This window comes from Alexandromys fortis, unplaced genomic scaffold (genome assembly GCF_014885135.2).
Source record: "Alexandromys fortis isolate MF-2015 unplaced genomic scaffold, M_Fortis_MF-2015_v1.1 scaffold_172, whole genome shotgun sequence".
NCBI lineage: Eukaryota > Metazoa > Chordata > Mammalia > Rodentia > Cricetidae > Alexandromys > Alexandromys fortis.
In genome coordinates, this window is record NW_026068061.1 from 1,348,930 (window position 1) to 1,369,250 (window position 20,321).

The following is a 20,321-nucleotide window of genomic DNA, read 5'->3' on the forward strand; positions in this document are numbered from 1 at the left end:
ATTTTTATTTAAATACTACTTCTATTAATTCTTTGAGAATTTTACATAGTCTGTTTTGATCATTTTCATCCCATTCCATTTCACTCCCACCTCCTTACCCTACCCCCAATGGCATGCCCCCCCCCCTTTTTTGAAACCTATGGATGGAGTCCAATTTTGTGATGCCTGAATACTCCTGGGCGTGGGATCATCTTCTAGAGCATGAGTGACCTCACAGGAGTCAGAACCTTAAAACAACAACAACAACAACAACCCTTTGACTTTGCCTCTCCCAGCAGCTATCAAGAACTCCTCAACCAGAGGTGTCACTTTGCACCCACCCCTCCCCTCTCCATGCTGGTTTTATGTCCGTTGACCTTGTGTAGGTCTGGTACGTGACGTCCCGACTGCTATGAGCTCATACACGCAGCTGCCCTGTTGTATCTAGAAATCACTATTTTGTTGTAGCCTTCACTGTCTCTAGCTCCTACAGTCCTTATGTCCCACTTTCTCAAATGTTCTCTGAGAGTTGGGGAGGAAGAGGAGTGATGCAGATGTCCCGTTCAGGGATGAGCACCCGCAGACTCCTCTTCTCTGCATAGTGACCAGTTGTGGGTCTCTGTATTAATCGCTGTATAGGTCAGGGTTCAGGGAACACTGAGGCCATACATCACTATCTTCTCTGAATTTTTGAAGAAGATTTTGATAATTAGAAAGTCAGCTTAAGGCCGGGCGGTGGTGGCGCACGCCTTTAATCCCAACACTCGGGAGGCAGAGGCAGGTGGATCTCTGGGAGTTCGAGGCCAGCCTGGTCTACAAGAGCTAGTGCCAGGACAGGCTCCAAAGCTACAGAGAAACCCTGTCTCGAAAAACCAAAAAAAAAAAAAGTCAGTTTAAATTTACTTTGCATTTTGTAATAATAGAAATGAAGAACAAGCACAAAAGACAAACAAACAAACAAAAATCCCAAGTCATGTCAGCCTTGGACATCTGGATGGGTGCTGAATTTTGGAGGCTGGATTCTACTTTTTTTTTCTTTGGTTTTTCGAGACAGGGTTTCTCTGTGGCTTTGGAGCCTGTCCTGGAACTAGCTCTTGTAGACCAGGCTGGTCTTGAATTCACAGAGATCCGCCTGTCTTTGCCTCCCGAGTGCTGGGATTAAAGGCGTGCGCCACCACCGCCCAGCTGGATTCTACTTTATTAACCTGGTATTGCTGCTGTTACTAAAAAACCATTCTTCATAGTTTAGCATTTTATTATGAAAAATGAAATATCTAATTATTGCTTAGATATTTTGATGTGTGGTTTAGCCTTTATGCTTTCTTAAATGTTTTGTGATGAATTTGGTGACATATTTCTTTTCAGAATGATTTAGATTGACCTTCCCAAAGCTGTTTTACATTTCAGACAGTTTGTCTGTGACTTTAAAAATGTCTGTGAATTTGTTTCAGAACCAAGGAATTTCTCCAGCAAGTCTCCTCACTACTCCTAAGGTCACAGTCTTGCCTCTTCCCTTTTGCTGCTGTGACATTATTTGTTAATGAATCCCAGCTGAATGTCTCTGAAGAAAACCCACATGATCCCTAAATCATTCACGGTGTTAAGTGCAAAATTATCTGTTATAACTGACTCGCAGTGATTTATTTTTCTTATAAAATAGTGCACCATTGGGAAACAATACGAATGTGTTAATTTTCGTATGACCTGAAGTTTCCTATAACATACCTTTCCCCCAAGCTAAGTTCAACCATCCTGGGGAGTTCATCTGTGCACACTGACAGAAGGATCACACTAGCTGGACCGGTTGGCCATTTACATCCCTTAAGAGACCCTTACCTGAGAATCTCATTTCTCACTACCACCTGTTGTATACAATTCTGCCTTAATTGCAAGCGGCCTTAATTGCAAGAACTAGAATATATAGCTGAGGAACACGAGGGGAGAGGGGTCCATTTATGCAGCCCTGGAGAAGCCCCTGTCTCTGCTGGGTGAAGGCTTTTCAGGGCCAGCCTGTTTGTGAGGGAGGAAGACCCACCACCCTGCACCACCATTCACATGTGCCCTGTAAGGAAGCCAATTAACTCAGTGGTTCCCCAGGGTGAATTCTGGTTGAACGGTACTGGGGTTTGCCAATGGGACCTTTTGAGAAAGGGTAGATATTGATAATGATGTCTCCTCTTAGGAAGAACTTTTAGCAACAGCATTACAAATGAATGTCTCTGCTTTTGCAAAAAGTCTGTTCAGTGTGTGGAGGATAAAATTATAGTAATATAGTGATGATAATGTTTGGGATGTTTTAGACTGGGTGGCTCTACTTGATGAATTATCTCATTTGGTTTAATGCTCACATTAAACCAACAAATTATTAGATGGTACTATTATTTCCACTCTTAGAAGAAAATGGGTGTTTGACAATTTCCAGCATAATTACTAACCTCAGACAACAGGTAAGTAGAAGAATTTGGATTTGGATGGAGTTGTTCTGATTTGATCTGTACAAGTCCGGTGTCCTTACTCAGAGCTCTACTGTCTCCAACACAGGCTTGTTCATTTGTATTCTTGGAGACCAAGAAATGTTTCTTTCTGCAGACACTTTATCTTAGTATTTGTTTCCAGTAGATGGCAATTAAAACAGACTCAATCAAAATATTGTCTCCCTACCTGCAGAAATCTCGATCTGAAGTATTTCAGTCAGTACTCTTAAGGGGCTTTGCATTCAAATTCTGGGAGTATTCATTTTCCAGCATCTGATATTGAAGATGTTTTGTGGAAGCTTCACCTCTTCCAGATAATGTTGTGTTTTGATTTTTGTTTGTTTGGCTGCAAAGTCCAGTCATTATAAATATTGTTATTTAATAACCTCTCTCAAGAATCCTAAAAGGTATAAATTTGCTCTGTTTATATAAGTTTATATTCACAGTCCCTCAACTTCTGGCTTTTAGTTTCCACATCTGAAATTGTACTAAGCCTTTAAAAACAGGCTGTATTGCAACAGAAGCAGGAGCAAAGCCGTCTCTATCAGTCTTTGGATCAAGGTTTACAAAGTCTTGAATTTGGTGGTCTGACTTTCATTCGTCATATTTATTTTGAAAAAGAGCATTGATTTAAAAAAAAACACAAGTGATGTTTGTTTGTTTGTTCTTCCCCAGATGACTGGGATTAAGAGCTCTTTGGAAGCTCATCAGGACGGTTTGGTCATAGAGAAACTCTGATAGTGAGGAGACACATTCACTCCGAATCCTGTTCCTTGCTGCTATACCGCACCAGCATAAAGGACTGAGGCAAGAATCCATTTGTTTGTTTGCTTGCTTATTTATGAGTGTCCTGTAGCTCACTTTATGTGGGCCAGATGGGCCTAGAACTCACAGAGAGCTACCTGCTTCTGCCTCCAGAGTGCTACCATGCTCACCTTAAGGTGAGGATTCTTCATTCTATAGTTTTAGGAAAGGTTTCCAAAAGGAGAAAAAAAAAAAAAAAGTAAATTGGGAGCCACTGGTCACTGATGTAACATTTTCATTAGCAATATAGGAAGGGGTTATCCTCGGGTTTCTGGTGCAGTGATGAAACACCATGACCAAAAGCAATGTGGAGAAGACAGGGTTTGTTTCAGTTTACAGCTTGTGGCCCATTGTCCAGTGAAGTCAGGGCAGGAAGTCAAGTCAGGAACCTTGAGGCAGGAACTGAAGCAGAGGCCATGGAGGAGTGCTGCTTACTGTTTGCTCCTCATGGCTTGTTCAGCCTACTTCCTTATAGAACCTAGAACCACCAGCCCAGGGGTGGCACCACCCACAGTGGGCTAGACCCTCCCACACCAATCAAGAAAATTCATTAAAGGCTTGTCCACAGGCCAGTTTGGTGGGGATTTTTTTCAACTGAGATTTCTTTTCCCAAATGACTCTAATTTATTTCAAGTAGACATAGAACCAGCCAGCACGGGGTGCTATTACAAGCCTTAATGAAATCAAGTGTACAGGTAGGTAGATGAGGTCAAGTGCACAAATATTTTCTATACATAGAGTCCTCCGGCTTCTTAATCCTGGCCAACCAGGCCATGCAACTGAAAAAGGGGTCTGGTAGAGCAAGTCTGGGCAACACATGGGTGTCATGTTTATCTAGGAAATGGGTCGGAGAAGACTTCAGTGCACAGTTACTAAACACTTGGTGTTTAATTAATTAACTCTACAAATGTTTTGAAAAAACTAGTTAGCACCAATCACTGAAATACTCATTTATGGACAAACTTAATGTTTGATTGTTTTTAAAACCCCTGGATTTTGGAGTGGTTCAATAATGTACATACAGAAAATTCCAAAAGATTTGGGTACCTAGAAATGAGCATTTTCATAATAACGTTCTAAATGTGGCCTTTGTTATGGAACTTGGCTACAGCCAGAAGCTGAAAGAACCTTGGGAAAAACAGCAGCAAAATCCCGGAGTGCGTTAAGAGAAGTGGAAGCAGAATCCAGGGGAAGTTGGTAGGGTGATGGAGAGCAAATATACCACATGAAGAGTTGTGCTTTCCCGTGCTGCTGGTAGCTGAAAATTGAAAATTACTTAGCTTGGAGACTAAGAGAAAACAAAATAACCATGAAAAGAAAATCATAACAAGCCCTACAAAACCAATAATAATAATAATAACAACAACGAACTTACAAATGAAACCAAACCAAAACATATTTGTTGGCTTCTGGGGAAAAACAGATCCATTTTTTTTAACCTTCAGTGTTTGCAGAGAAAGTCCTAGCTTTTCAACACAGCTTCTTACACCCAATGCCACTCCTTGTCTTCAGCAGACGATTGGTTAGGTATGATCAGATGGTCACATAAGTGATCAAGCGAAGAGATCAAATTACATGATGGACACCATAGTTCTTGCCTGTAATACCAGTACCCTGGAAACTGAAACAGGAGAAGTTTAAGTTCAAGGCCAGCCTAGGCCTTGTGAAGACACCCTCTCTAAAACCAGGAAGAAGTTGTTTGTTCCAGTATTTCCAAAAGTAACTAAAAGCTAAGTTAGGAAAAATTGTTCTTATATATGGCTAAATGTCTTCTGACCTTGGTCCCACTTGAACTCTGTTAGGTTTCTTTCAGACGCTGACATACTCTACCTCGTGGTGGAGGTGTTCAGACAGTAAGTGAGGAACCATGACTGACGTGGCAGAAATGAAGATTTCTAAAGAGACACTTGTAATTATCATATGGTAATTACTCAATGTAATTATCAGACTATTGAAACAATGGATTCAAAGAAATGAGAATTTCCCCAGGAATCTCATATGGGGAGAGGGAAAAGCCTCCCACCAGAGCAGGACTTGTCTGCTGGGAAGAGATTTCACACAGCAGCTCTAACAACCTGTCAGACCACTTTATAGGATGAGCCTGAAGCCCAGACAAGGACAGGTCAACTGTGGGCAGACCCACACCTTGACTGGGCTGCTTATATGTGCATATCCTTGGCTTTCTAGTTAAATTTTGATTTTGATCTTATGTCAGGACCCTGAAGGTGAGAGTTGCTGGGTTTGGGTGGTCTCTTTGTCCTTCTTCCCAAGGTAGACACATTGACTCTCTCTCTCTCTCTCTCTCTCTCTCTCTCTCTCTCCCTCCCTCCCTCCCTCCCTCCCTCCCTCCCTCCCTTCCTCTGTCCCTCCCTTCCTCCCTCCCTCCCTTCCTCCCTCCCTCCCTTCCTCCCTCCCTCCCTTCCTCCCTCCCTCCCTTCCTCTGTCCCTACTATTAGAAAGATAGGAAGGAAGGAAAGAAGGAAAGGAAAGGAAAGGAAAGGAAAGAGAGAGAGAGAGAGAGAGAGAGAGAGAGAGAGAGAGAGAGAGAGAAAGATGAAGAGCCAGCACTAGTTATACAAAGAACCAAGATAGCACATGCTCCCACCATTCCTGACAGGGGCAGGAATAGTCCGAGGGGCTGGAGACTAAAAGACACAGCTAGGTGAGACTGACTGATTACTTTTCTGAATCTCCCCTCAGAACACCATGGCTGTTCTGGCTTATTTCTCTTTCCTGCCCTGTCTCTGTATTCTTACTGCAGTTTCAAATAAATGTTGCAGACACTGGAGACCTAGCTTTTGCTTCAACTTAATTTAACTGATGAGTTTGGAAACTTCAGCTGATAAGAAACATTTTCAATCCAAATTGCCACTAGATTATTTTATATCATATCCCTAGAATTCATGTGTCATGCTGAATCCATGATAGAATTCATGGCTCCTATTATGTGTGAAGGCCATTTTCTAAATAGAGGGAGAGGAGAGACTGTAGGTGGATCTTTAAAGGGCTGCCTTTTGCAGGCACCTGTTTTTTTTTTTCTGTTTGCTTGTCTGTTTTTGAGCTATTTTTTCTTTCATTGAAAATAGGATTTTTTTTTCATACACTGATCATGGTTCCCCTCCCCCAACTCCTCCCAGTTCCTCCCCATACCCCTCCCATCTAGAGCCACACCTTTTCTGTCTCTCATTAGAAAACAGTCATCTCAGAAATAATATAATAAAACAATAACAAAACCAAAAACAAACAAAACAAAATAGGACAAAACAAACAAACATAAGAAAAAGAGCCAAAGAAAAGCCATGAGAAAAGCGTACAGATGCAGAGACACAGACATTTGCACACACAGAATTCCCATAAAACACAAAACCAGAAGTCAAAATAAATACACAGAGGACTTGTAAGGTTAAGAAGAAACCCGTACTCTGACACAAGGGTGTGAGACAAAGAACCTCCAAAGGCGTCATTCATTCTGTGCTGGCGGTCTACCGCTGGGCATGGGGCCGACCTTTAAGTGGGGTTTGGTTCTCCAGTGAGATTCCCATAGAGAAACCTAATTTTTCATTTGCAAGTAGTTATTGTCAGTTGGAGATAGCTTCTGGGCTAGGGATGAGGATGTAGACCCGTGCAGCTTCTGTGCATGCTATGACAGTCTCTGTGAGTTCCTATGTGTCCTGCTGTGTCCGGAAGGCGCTGCTTCCTTGTGTCCTTCATGCCCTCTGGCTCTGAAACTCTTTCTGACTCCCCTTCCACAAAGTTCCCTGAACCCATATTTGATGGAAGCATGCCTTCAGGGCTGTTTGTTCCATGGTCTCTCACTCTCTACACAAAGTCCAGTTTTGTGTCTCTGTATTTGTTCCCATCTATTGGAGGAGGAGGCGGCTCTGTTGATGTCTGAGCCAAACACTGATCTATGAGTATAGCAGAATGCCATTAGTACTTTTAGTGCTGCGTTCCTGTTCCCTTAGCAGAACAGTAGTAATTGGCTTTGGCTCTCACAGTGTAGCCTGGACTAGTATGGAGCTGCTATGTAGACCAGGCTGGCCTTGAACTCAGAGCTTTCCCGCTGAAATTAAAGGTGTGCTTTACTACGCCTGACCAGCAGCACCTTGTTCTTAAAGATAGCCAAAAGCAAAACAACACAACAGCAAAACAACTGCAGGCTCTTCCTTAAACCTCTGAGGCGATATAAACAAGAAAATGATTAACCACTTTAAAAAAAATAAATATCAAGGGGTTTGGAGTCAAAGGGAGTAATCTCACCTTCAAAGAAAAACAAAACAGACAAACAAAACACCAAGTGAAAATGTTTTCTGAGCTACACCAGTGCTTTCAGGTTCTTCTCCAAAAGGTGACTTACTTATTTTTAGCTATGCATATGTGTCTGTGTGCACACGAGTGCGATGCCTGTGGAGGCCAGAAGATGGCGTCAGGTACTCTGGAACTGGAGTTCCAGGCAGTTGTGAGCCGCCCAATATGGTGCTGGGAACAGACTCTGGTCTTCTGCCAGTGCAGTGTGTGCTCTTAGCTGATCCATCTCTACAAGTCCTTGGTTCTTTCGGTTACTTTAGCACTGGGCACTGTTTCTACGTAGCCCTGGCTTACGGAGCATCTCTGTCCTTCATGTTCTCCTTTATGATGGCAGATTCTTCGTTTGGCCAGACCCCTTCCTACTCCCACCTGTGTACTTGCTTTTGAAATGTCGTGTTGGCATAAGGTTCTGTAGAATCAGTCTGATAAGAATGACCTCTCACTGACTGTCACCATTAATATATGATCCATCTTCCACCATCTCCCAACAGCTCCCAATGAGCCTGCTTTTCTCCTCAAATAGTTGCTTATGCCGATTTGGCCAGAATCTCATTTACCAGATTGTCCTAACCCCTGCCCCTGCTTCTTGATGGTAAACCCCACTTGCTCATTCTGGACTCAGCCTGGATCTACTCTCTGTGTTCTAGAATTCTACCCGTAGACCACCAGTCATGCCATGGTGATCCTGATTGAAGCCTGCCTTATTATGCTGTACCGTGGGGTAATTTTTTTCTTATTGAACAGACTTGCAATCGTCTGTGTTACTATTTTTTATCATTTTAAAAATGAAATCATGATTCACGCATCCGGCAGCTTTCTGTCTTGAAGATGTCTCACCAGCCTACCCAGGGGCCAGCTGAACAGACCTCTGGACCCCAGGGCAATTGTGATTATGCAGAAAAGGAAACACAAGGCCTTAGAAAGCAAGTGTGGGCTGTGTCTTCCACAGTCATGGAGACTGTCACCAGGAATAATGATGGCAATGGCAGAGTGGTTTGTAGGTTACAAATGCCTTATAGAAGGAGTCACGGAGATAAACTGATCTCAACAAGGCTTGGGAAGTCAGGCAAGATCGTGTACTTTGGCCCCAACTCTACACATGCTAATACTGAAAATGTCTATTAAATGTGAGGACAATCACCATCGTGATGTCCATTATATTAAATGAATTAAGTCAGTGGCATTTGCTGAAAGTAGAAAGTCAAGAAAATGGCTTGATCCTAAGGAAAATGTGTGAGAGATTGTTTGTTTATATTTTAGAGATGAGACAGTAAGATTAAGAAAGTATATTAGAGACTTAGGTCCTTCTGCCTCACTGCTATCTGCCCCCCTCAGCAGGACAGGCCATATCTGTGTGGCCATATTTGGTCATATTCCTCCCCAGGAACTATAAGGGTTGGGCCATGGCCAATGTGAACACTAGGCTCAGGGCTCGTACATGTGATCCAAGACTTGAGTGAACCATTTAGTCTGGAAAGACAAGCCAAAGCAATCTGATTTTTCCCTTCTGGACCTGAAACAGAGAAACCTAGTAACATGTACCCCTACCTTTATTACCCCATCCTTCACAATAGATACAACAGTAAAGAACCCTGTGTTGACTGATAGATGACAGGTTATGTGTCTGCATGTATATCCCTATCTCTATATATGGTATAGATATTTTTCAGCCACAAAAGAATAACAAAATCTCATAATTTGTGACAATATGGATGAACCCAGAGGACGTTATATCACGTGAAAGAAGACAGGCACAGCAAAGTCTTGTATGATCTCACTTCCTTTGAATCTTCAAAAGTCAAATGCTTAGGATCAGAATAGGATGGTGAGTGCACAGGCCTAGAGGGGAAGGGTGTGGAGAGATGTAGTCACAAGTTCTGTAGACCCAGCTCAAAGCCTAGGGTAGCAATCTGTGTACTAGGTAATTTGATTAGGGTTTTCATTACAAAATATTTATGTAGGTCAAATCATGGCATGCTATACTTTGGCAATCTTTATTTGTGAACTAAGTACTGTGTGTGTGTGTGTGTGTGTGTGTGTGTGTGTGTGTGTGAGGGAATAACAGCAGGAAGTAGCTTTAATTAAAATTTGAGGGCCTGGTGAGGAGGCTGCCATGTATAGTTATATTTAAGATGGGTAAGCAGAAAAGAATGACAAATGTGCCCGGGATCATGGAAGTGGAGAGAGACAGAGAGAGGACGACTCATGCTTGCCTGAACTCTTCCTGTCCTTTGACCCAGATTTTTCTTTCTTGGCTTCCAATAACAATAATATACTGAATTTAAAACAAATTCTCTCTCTATAAGAGTCAAGGCTTTAAAGTAGTTTACATTAGCCTTAAATGAAATAGAAAGGTTAAGGACGTGTTGATGGTATTATTGCTAACAGCTGGGGGTACAGTCAGGCATGCATAGTTGTTAAGCGCCCTCCTGCACTGAATTCTGTTTTCCTAAGACCTTTTCAGTATTTACTAGGAACCTCCTGAAGGCCTCTGAGTGGTTTCCAACTTGTGAATTCTAAGGAATGGCATTGCACTCACAGGAAGGGCTTGGCGCCACCTTCAATTCAAGTCATGCAGTCACCTGCTTTGCTAACATTGACTGCGCTTTCCTTGGTTCTCAGTTAATACTTTCAAGCAAAGCCTGAAGCAGCATTGTGTATGTTACCATGCAGAGAGCTTTACAGTTACATCAAGAGCAGACTCCTCCTCCACTGGAGTTGAAGAAACCTGGTTGTCTTAGGGAGACGGCATCTACCCTAAAGTATTTGTGTGGAAAACCACAAGTGCTTCATGTCACTTTTATTATAGCGCAATCCACTTCATAATTACCCTATTTTACAATTAACTTGGGGAAAAATAAGGACCCTCATACCACTGGAATGAACTAAATCTATAAAGAAATTTTCATCCACAAGAAATTTATTCCAAAGTATGTTTCCTTAGAATTCTGACATATTTGAATCAAAGATTTTAGAATACCAAAGGCACTGTCAGTTATCACGGGGGAGCACATTTAAAAATGTTTTCCAATTCTGTGATCACAAAAGGAATTTGACATACATTTAAAAACTGCCAGCTTAATGTTGCGTGGTTATTGCTGAGGATAAAATACATCATATTTTAAAACGATGGAGTTTGTTATAAAATCAATTTTGCCATTGCCTTTTGAGTATTGTGAATACAATGATGGCATTAAACTAAAGGATTTGTGTAATCTTTATAAAGAATTCTTGCAGTAAGCCAGATAGGTGATTTTTGTGTGACGTGCATGCCAAGTGCATGACTACAGAGCTTTGTAAGTGGACAGAAGAATTGTTCTGTTGATGAATCCCTATCTTACCCGTTCTTTTGAACTGTCCTCAAATTGATGTTGATGGTGACTATCTATGATCTATGAGGCAAGAGTGGCTTAGGACTCACTGTGACTACATCCTCCAGTGTGTACATCAGGACCACCTTCTTGGGTGTTGGGTGTTTATTATTAAATCAGCACTGACAATCACTTGTAACCTCAGCATTTGGGAGGTAAAAGTAGGCGAAGCAGGGGTTCAGAGTCATCCTTAGCTACATCATAAATTTTAGGCCAGCCTAGGCTACATGGAAATTTACCTCAAACCAAACTATGTCAAACCTATTAAATTAAAGTTCATTCTATTATACAGACTGTTACTCCTATTTTTTTGGAGGGGGGGGGAAGCTAAAGTGAATCTTCACAGTTTTATCTACTACAAATAAAATATTTGCTATGTAAGTAGTATCGCCTTTCCTGGGAGAATTTTCTGGTACAAGATAAGAGCAAGCATTCTTTATTCTGCCTGCTTGCTGCCTTCCATGGTGTACTTGTTAAGCCACAGAACTAGGGGCAACAGGGGTGGGGGCTGCTCATAAGCAGAAGGTGACAGTGTGGGCAGTAGCATCGGCAGTCATACATTTGACACAAAGGTTCTGGAAGAATGAAAAAAGATATTACTGTGCTGAGGAATCCACTAGAGTGGAAGGCATTTTATCTCAAACATGTGCACAAGTCTGAAGTGGAGAACTGTCCCTTCTGGAAAATGCTCCTCACTCAGAGCCTATAGATGTGAGCAAAGTTGCAAGGAGGTACTTGCAACTGTGGTCTATCATGTAAAGGAAGATTCTAGAAGGAGATGTCCTGCTCTTTTCTATCTGACTTTTGTTTATCTTTCAATCAACCACACAAAGTGTCCCTGGCCTTGTGTGTTCAACCTTCATACAGAACTCAGAACTTCACTTCACAGAAATGATTTACTGTCTGGAGATGCGGGGTTGATGCTACCACACCAGGACCTGGCCCTCACCATGTTGGTCCAAGGGGCTGGACTGTACAGGCTGTGGTGGCGTTTGGACATAGTCCATTGTCCATGGTGCCTCATCTCTGAGCACACATGTTTTCCAAAAGGAAAACAGACTTTTGTGCTTATAGAGAACACCCACCCCAGCTACCTGCATCCATAAATATGAGTAGTTACCACAGGGTTGGCAGGTACGCAGCACAAATAATAATCTAAAAACCTTTGTCTGAGATGGTTTCTGGGTATATATACCTAGAATGGCTGGGTTATAACTCATGATTGGTCCTCTTGCTTCAGCCTTGGAGTGCTGGGATTAAAGTATAAAATCAGTGCCCTGCCCCTTAGCTCCCTGTGGATTGCTAATTTGTGCATTGCAGAATTCCAACTTAAGATTGATCAGCAAAATTTCTACTTGGAGAGAAAATGCCTCAGTATGGAAATTTCTCTAGGAATTGGAAACACTGGGTGTGATTAGAGAAGGTTGCTATGGTTGCTACCATGGGTAAACAAGGAAAGTTAGAACACTTGTTCCCGGGCGTGTGCTGCTTTGTTAGAGGGTTCTACTCGGGAAATCTGGGCCTTCCCCTCTTCAGAGATTTGTCAGTGAAATCACAGGTGGATAAAGACTGATAATTCGTAATTTTCATCTGCTCCCTGGGGACTTAGCGCTGAGGCTGGCCTGAGAAGCGATTGCTCTCATCTCAGCTGCAACGTATGAGCATCCAGAGATACGGGGAGGGCAGAACAAAGCATTCTGCATCATACCAGAATCCTGACTATCTCAGAATGCGTCCTTCAGCTGAGGAAGCACAGTGGACATCCTTGGAGCCCTGTCCCAGGTGGGATCCCAAGTGTCTCCTCATGTCATCAGGTGAGGATGGTACCAAGGCTGTGTCAGGGTCATTGCTGCCTACCACCCATGAGGTTAGAAAGGCTTCCTTCTGCTTCCTAAAACAGGCAGCAGTGTACAGCAGGTAACTGCTCTTAGCCGGGTGAGAGCATTTATGTTCTATTGATTAGGTTCACATTTGAGCTCTCAGTCATAAAGTAATCTAGGGATTGAAAATGTAGGTTCAAAGTTAATTTTGTGGTCTGTCCTAGCCAAGTGAGAGCTGAAATAATGCTCTGTATTCATGGAACCATTAACAAACCATAGAAAATGTGTTTTAGTTGTTTCTCTCTTTGGCCTTTGCCCTCCCAGGCTTTTGACAAAAACAAAATAAACAAACAAAAAACCCACCACCACTAAAAAACAAAAACAGAAGGAATATTTATAAATTCACAAATTCTTGATCTTGTTTCTTAGACACAACTCAAGAATTAATTATTTGGGATAGTATATATATATATATATATATATATATATATATATATGTGTGTGTGTGTGTGTGTGTGTGTGTGTTTTAAAACATGCATATATATGCGTGTGTGTGTTTTAAAATCATGCTTAGCCTGACTCATGCATTTAAATTTTTTTCTCATGAAGGATCTACATTTTATCTGTCACTTAGCAACAGGCTTGGAGTAATAATGGAAGGGGTATTAATACAAAATATTCTCTTGGTCTCCATCATTTTCCCACATGGAGAACTCCCTCTTCTAATATCCACACTATAAAATTGCCTCCGGCAAGTGGATTCTTCAATGTCAAAATCTCCTGTATCTCTTCTTGAATCTCTGGTGTTTGTTTCATACTTTTGCTTCCTAGACTTTATTTACTTATTTGTTGAACAGAATTAGAGCTCCCATTTTCAGAGCAAGCCCTGTGCAGGGTGTTAACCCTGCTTATTTATTGGTTTCATGAGGTTACATCTTAGAATCAAAATCAGTGAGCCAGACCTTCTGTGGTCCTGATGTGAGGCAATAAGAGATTCACAGCATCACCTACAAGTTATTCTGGCCAGAATTGCTTGGCTGAAACAAATCCAGCTTTTAGCTCTGGCTTCCAGCTTGCAGAAAATACCATGGAAAGAAAAAAAGAAGATTTAAGTGCTACCGCGAAGAACAATAAGCTCCACGAAGCAGGCTATTTGGCAGGAGGCCTGGCCTGGATTTATATGTAACAATTCAATGTTATAGAAGTCTTAATATATTGGGAGAAGGAATTATCATTGTCTATAAAGATGCTTAGGTGACACAGCAGATGAAAGCTGCGTGCGATTCTTGGTTGAAGCCCATTAAGAGCAAATAAGCTGTTTAAGATTTTTTTGGGAATAATTAGAGAAATTCGAATATGAAATTGGAATACCCAAGGAGATGTGGCCAAACATCTCTTCACGCCCAGACAGGGTACTCATGACAGACCAAGCAAATGATTCCCCTAGGTTAGCTTAGTGAACCAGTGAGTTTATTGGGGCTTTGTATAGAATAATAACGAAGGGGTTACTTACAGGAGCATGGGCGATTCAAAGACAGTGCACCACTCAGAAGCTCTGCCCAGCATGGGTAATGACTCCTACAAGTCACATCCCTGGAGCTTCCTGCACAAGTACAGGCAGCTCTGTCAGCCATGCAGTCTCCTTTCCCAGGAGTCATTATGGGTCATGTGAACTTGGGGAGGGGCCTTGTGAATGAACGTTCTGAGGCTCAAGACGTTCCTGAGACTTATTACTTTGTGGGCCTTAAAAATTGTTGCGATTTATTTCTATTATTGTGTAGATACATGTATATGTATGAGGTGGTAGTGGTGATGGTGGTGCAGCGGTGTGTGTGTGTGTGTGCATGTGTGTGTGTGTTACAAAGCACAAGTTGAAGGCAGAAGTAAATTTTTAGAAGTTGAGCAGCTCAAAAGCACCTGTGACTCCAGTTCTAGGGGACCTAATGCTCTCATGTGGCCTCAGCAGGTACTGTACTCATGACACACGTACCCAATTTAAATTTAAAGTAATATAAATTTTAAAAATCTTCAAGGAATAATTCAAAGGCATCCTCAAATAAGGCAGTAAAAAAAAACAACAAATTACTCTCCCAGAAAAACATTTTATTCTTGCCAACAAATCCCATTTCTGTATATTTTAACTAAAGTTTTCTGGTTCTAGTTTCTAGTTCTTTTAACCACTTTGACTTATCCACTGAACGTTTTAGAACTCGGCTGAGTTTTCTCTTCACCTTTGCCTCTATCATTAGATGAAGTGGCTTTGACATCCATAAGGACAGATGCCCACTCCACAGGCCTCTGGGCTTCTTCACTGACTTGTCTCAGTCCTTTCTCTCTGTCCACCCACACCCCAACTTCCTTTGAAAGCTACCCCTCCAGTTTCAGTTTCCAGCAGCACATGCTTGGCCTCCGTATTTTAGCTGTGCCGTTTGCCCTGTTCTTGCCCTGGTGCTAGGGATGCCCCGTCCCGTCTCTTCCTGTTGACTTTCCTATCCCCCCCCCCCACTGCTGTAACCGGACCCTCTGTTCTCTGGACACTGCCTTTCCTGCCCCCCAGATCCCTCACCTATTCCATCTTCCCTTCATATTACTTGTTTGATAAAAACCATGCCTGGATTAAACGAAAGTCTCGTCCCTGGCTCACCATGGCTGGAGGAAGCAGCCAGCCTGCCAAGTGGTGTTTTAAGGCTCTAACCGCAAACCTCAAGTGAGCCCTGGGGAGTGTCTAGCGGTTCTACTCTTCCCCAACCTCCAAAACCACTTCCCCTTTTCTCTTAGCCGAGCAGCTTGACTCTCATCTTACTGAGAAAATACCCATCAGCAGAAAGCCTGATGTCTTCCACTGCAAGTCAGCTCTTCTCTTCCCTTCCTCTTGAGTACAGCCTTCAGAGATAATCTTGTCTGCTCTTATTTCTGGTCAGCTCCCCTTTGAGCATTGGGATAAATCCTCTAGCCACACCAAGAGCTTTAGTGTTGTGACTTTCTTTTCCCCTATGTGTCAACATTTCCCAATAAACTAGATCAGCAACTGAAGGCCATAGCTGGTAGGTAGCGCTTGGTCCTGTTTCTGGGCTCTGTAAAAACCTTCCTGTAACTTCTTAAACCCCTATTTACAGTCAATCAACCAATCAACCAGTTGGAGAACATGGTAATATTTGCTCTCTCCTACCCAGTTTCAGAAGAAAAGAAAAATATCACAAGTAAATTTAGAGTTCCCTTTTCCCTTGCCTGTATTACTCCCACTTCCCGACTCCCTTGTGGGGGTAGATGTTTTCAATACTCAGCCTCTCTTTTTAAAGAGGGGTGAATAAAGCTCTGAGTGCTGTGTGAGAATTCTGATGAACGCAGTTGACAGGACCTGGGAGGAGGCCTGGCTCCTGCTGCATGGCTCAAGACAAGCCTGTTACCTTCAAGTTTCCCTTGGAGAGGAACAAAATATTTTCACCCTATACGTAGAACATGGATTGCTCGATATAATGGACATTAAATTGTTTACTATTAATTCTCTTACTATTAAATGAATTATTTAAGAGGCTTCCTCTGTTCTCCTAGTGCACACAGTTGAAAGCTTTTCCTCCTTAGTGGAGACACTATCAAAGAAGACATTTGAGGGAAGTACAAGAAATGCCACGTAGCCTCCTTGGACAAATAAAATGACGATACTATTAGGATTCACCTGTGCGTTGTGGCAAGCATTTCCCAAGGCATCTTTGTTCAAAAGAAAGTACATCCTGACTGATATAGGCAAGGAGCTGAGATAGGTTACTTTGTTGTCCCTACCCCCACCCTCCATGAGGACCCAGATGTATGGAGCATTAGAACTGTATTCACTAACGCATAGTCCAGCCTTCTTCTGTTTTGCTTCTCTATTGAAGAATATTGAATTTGACCCGCTTTTGGACTAAATAGGGAAATGTGTCATTTTTATTATTTCACAGTTTAAGAGTAAGCAACACCTAGCATAATTCTGACATTTAACCAAGAGATGATTTGTAAGGGTTACTGGGATGTGGTGCTAGACACAGTTTCCAAGGCTTGTACATATCCACACTTCCCCAGGCGCTTAGTTAAAAGCATTTCAGATTTAATGTAAAGAATACACACACACACACACACACACACACACACACACACACACTAAAAAGAACGACATGCAAAAGAAGATATCATAAAACTCTCAGTGAGAAATTAGCTGTAGGGAAATTAAGGCTTTTGAGAAGCAGTGGATGTATTTTAATCTCCTCTTTGCTGGAAAGAATCAGTCAATACTAGACACTGAGATTCCCTAAGTGTTTGAGGATTTTTTTTTTCTTTTTCTCTGCTTACTGGGAATATATTGGAACAGAGCAGTTGTGGCATCTTGCTTGTTCTTTGAGAACAGAATACTTAATACCACATTTCAAAAGCAGGAAAGAGACAGATTTCCCCTCTCTAGCAGCACAGAGCAGAGACTGGAATCCAGTGAACAAGGGTTATGTTACTCTGTTAGGAGAATCGATATGTATGCATTAGTGGATCCTCTGTTCATCTCGTCTTTTGAAAAAATGCATTTGTATTATCTTATGTGTGTATGTTCATGCATGCAGGTGCCCTCAGAGGCCAGAAGAGAGCATCACATCCTCTGAGGCTACAGTTTCTTGTGGTTGTATGTCACTCTTGTAGGTGCTGGGAGTGAAATTCAGAAATTCTACAGGAGAAGCTGGTGATCTTAACAGGAACATCTCTCCAGCCCATTTGTTTGTTTCTTTACCAGATACTATGCAAAGTGTTGAGTTGTGAAACAAAGGGAACTCTGTATTCCTTGGTCTCACCTTTTGCATCTGTTTAGATTGAATCCCAGCGGTTGCCCCTTCTCCTGTTTCTGTTTCCCTTATGAACCTTTGTGCCTCGTTCACCTCCACTGGCATGGAAGACAGTGAACACACAGTGTTCCTGTCCGCACCTGTATAGTAGGTGTTTCTGCATATTGACTGTTGACATCACTGGCATCATCACCAACTTCTTCCTTCAGATTCTCTGTTCTGAACTTTGACACAGGGCTTGTATATTCAGGTAATGAGTATCAGGGCTTGTATATTTAGGTAATGAACAACAACAATAACAAAATCCCACTGTAGCTTGTCGCTAAGACCAACATTCAGGAACTACTGATGAGTAAAATGAAAAACAGATTCTAGTATTCTCTACCCTTTCACAAAATTGCTTTAGGAAACAATCCCCCCTCATCTGCCCTTGTCCCTGCAACCTCTCCTCCAAAAACAAACGATAAAATTGGAAAGAAAAGAGAAAAACAAAAAGAAAACAACAACAAAAAAAGAAAGTAAAGGAAAATCTTGTCATGGAAGCTGTAGTGTGACACACTAAATGGATAGCTTGTGGAATATATGTGTAAATGTGGAACATATGTGTAAATGTGGGACATATGTGTAAATGTGTGGTTTGATGGGGAGAGTTCAGTGGAAAAGATTATGCTCCTAAAAATGCAAATAGGAAGTAGTTCAAAAACTATCTTAACTCTGTAGGAAGAGAGATTATCATTGAACACTGCTCACTGTTGAGGAGTGGGATGCGCACTCGGCATGGACTTTCTCTTTCAGGATTTATTCTAGATGACAGGAACATAGATGCAAAAGTCCATAGCAAGGAGATTTGTCAGTGGGCTCGTCATATGGCTGGTCCTAAAACTTCTCTTCCTGTTCCACACTTCATATTTTTGTTTTTGTTTGTTTGTTTTGCTTGCTTTCATTTTTTTTGTTTGTTTGTTTTGCTTTGGAGCCTGTCCTGGAGCTAGCTCTTTTAGGCCAGGCTGGCCTCAAACTCACAGAGATCCGCCTGCCTCTGCCTCCTGAGAGCAGGGATTAAAGGCGTGCGCCACCACCGCCTGGCAAGACTGAAATTCTTGAAGGATGAGCTGAATGTATCTCCCCCAACTATATCAACTATATCTCTTGTCTATCTCTATGCATTATGCTGAACATAATGGTTTGGGTGCTCTTGGATAATCTCCATCTTCTCCCCAGGGTGCTGGGAACTTTGTGTCTTTGCTGTTTTTTTTTTTTTTAAATCTGCCTCTCCAAGCAGATTGTAAATATCACAGATCATCAACCTCATCCTTCTCAGTCCTCTTTGTATCTTCAGTGTTGAGAACAGTGTTCGGCAATCAGTAAGGGTGTGTTGACTGTTGACTAGCAAAGAAGGCAGAGGAATTACAAGAGAAGCAAGAGTTACAGGAGGAAATTCCTTGAGATACAAGGCAGTCAGAGTTCCTTTTTATTTCTATAATCTTTTATTAAGAATATGTTTGTGAAATTCTCTATTTGAGGTCAACACTATATGATAAATGTAAGGCGTGCATGCCCTGGTAGTAATAATGGGATCCTTAATAGGTTAATGCTTTTCTAAGGCCTGTTAAATATTTCCACATACAGTGTTTAAAAACTTATTCTAAAGCAATCAGCTAATGTATATAGGTAAATGCTTAGTTTGATGGTGTTAATTACAATTTTAATAGCCTCTGCTGTGCTCATCCTGTAGGTGTTCAGCCACTCTTTGTTGATGGAGTAAATATGCTAAACTTTGGCAATGGAAGTGTGTATCTTTGTAGATCATTGTAGACAGTTATTCATTGTGAAATAGGTTTCAAGCAATATTTACATAAGCTGCACATAGTCTTAGCTGTGAAGAAACTATTCTCATTGTTTAACAGAACATGCTCTATCAGATACTATGTGCTCCAATCATATGAAATTCTTGTTTTGTTTGGAGCATAGTAGAAGCTGATTATTTTAAAACGAGTCTATAGTGAAGTAAGCCATTTCTTCTAAGAATCAATACCATTTTAGTTTGTGCTTGTAGGAAAGAAAGTCTTTGTAAATAATCAAACAAAAACACTAGCAGTAGAGCTGGATATAAGAGAGGCATGGCTAGTCAGAGCTTCCAAGTATCCTGTTGCCATTCCTAGAGATGATTCTGGAAACAGTGTGATGCCTGAGAGGTCAGGCATAGATTGTGGTGTTTCATAACCATGTACCTACCTAAGTGCAACCTTTCAGATCAACAAAGAATATCTACAAAATAGCGGTGATACAAGACTCTATCCTGTTCTGTATAACTTACTGTGACCTTGTATTTAAAATCTCTCAATTTTGTGTGTGCATGGAAATGCAGCATTTTTGGTTGACCCTGTTCAAAGTTCAAAGATGTCAGCCATATTTTTTTTTCCTTCTGGTTTTTTGAGACAGGATTTCTCTGTGTCACATCCCTAGCTGTCCTGGAACTAGCTCTTATAGACCAGGTTGGCCTGGAACTCACAGAGATCAGCCTGTCTCTGCCTCCCAAGTACTGGTATTAAAGGTGTGTGCCACCACCACCATGGCAAGGTTGACCATCTTTGCTACTTGCTCTACTCTTCAGAGTAGTCTTGCCCTTTTTGGGTTGAATTCAATCTACTTGCTTTTATTTTCTTTACAAAACTCTCAGAAATGTCTCTGTTTTTGTTTGCTTTTTTATCTGTTCTTTTTTCCCTTCACAGAACATAGATTCCATGGCAGAGTGATCCATCATGT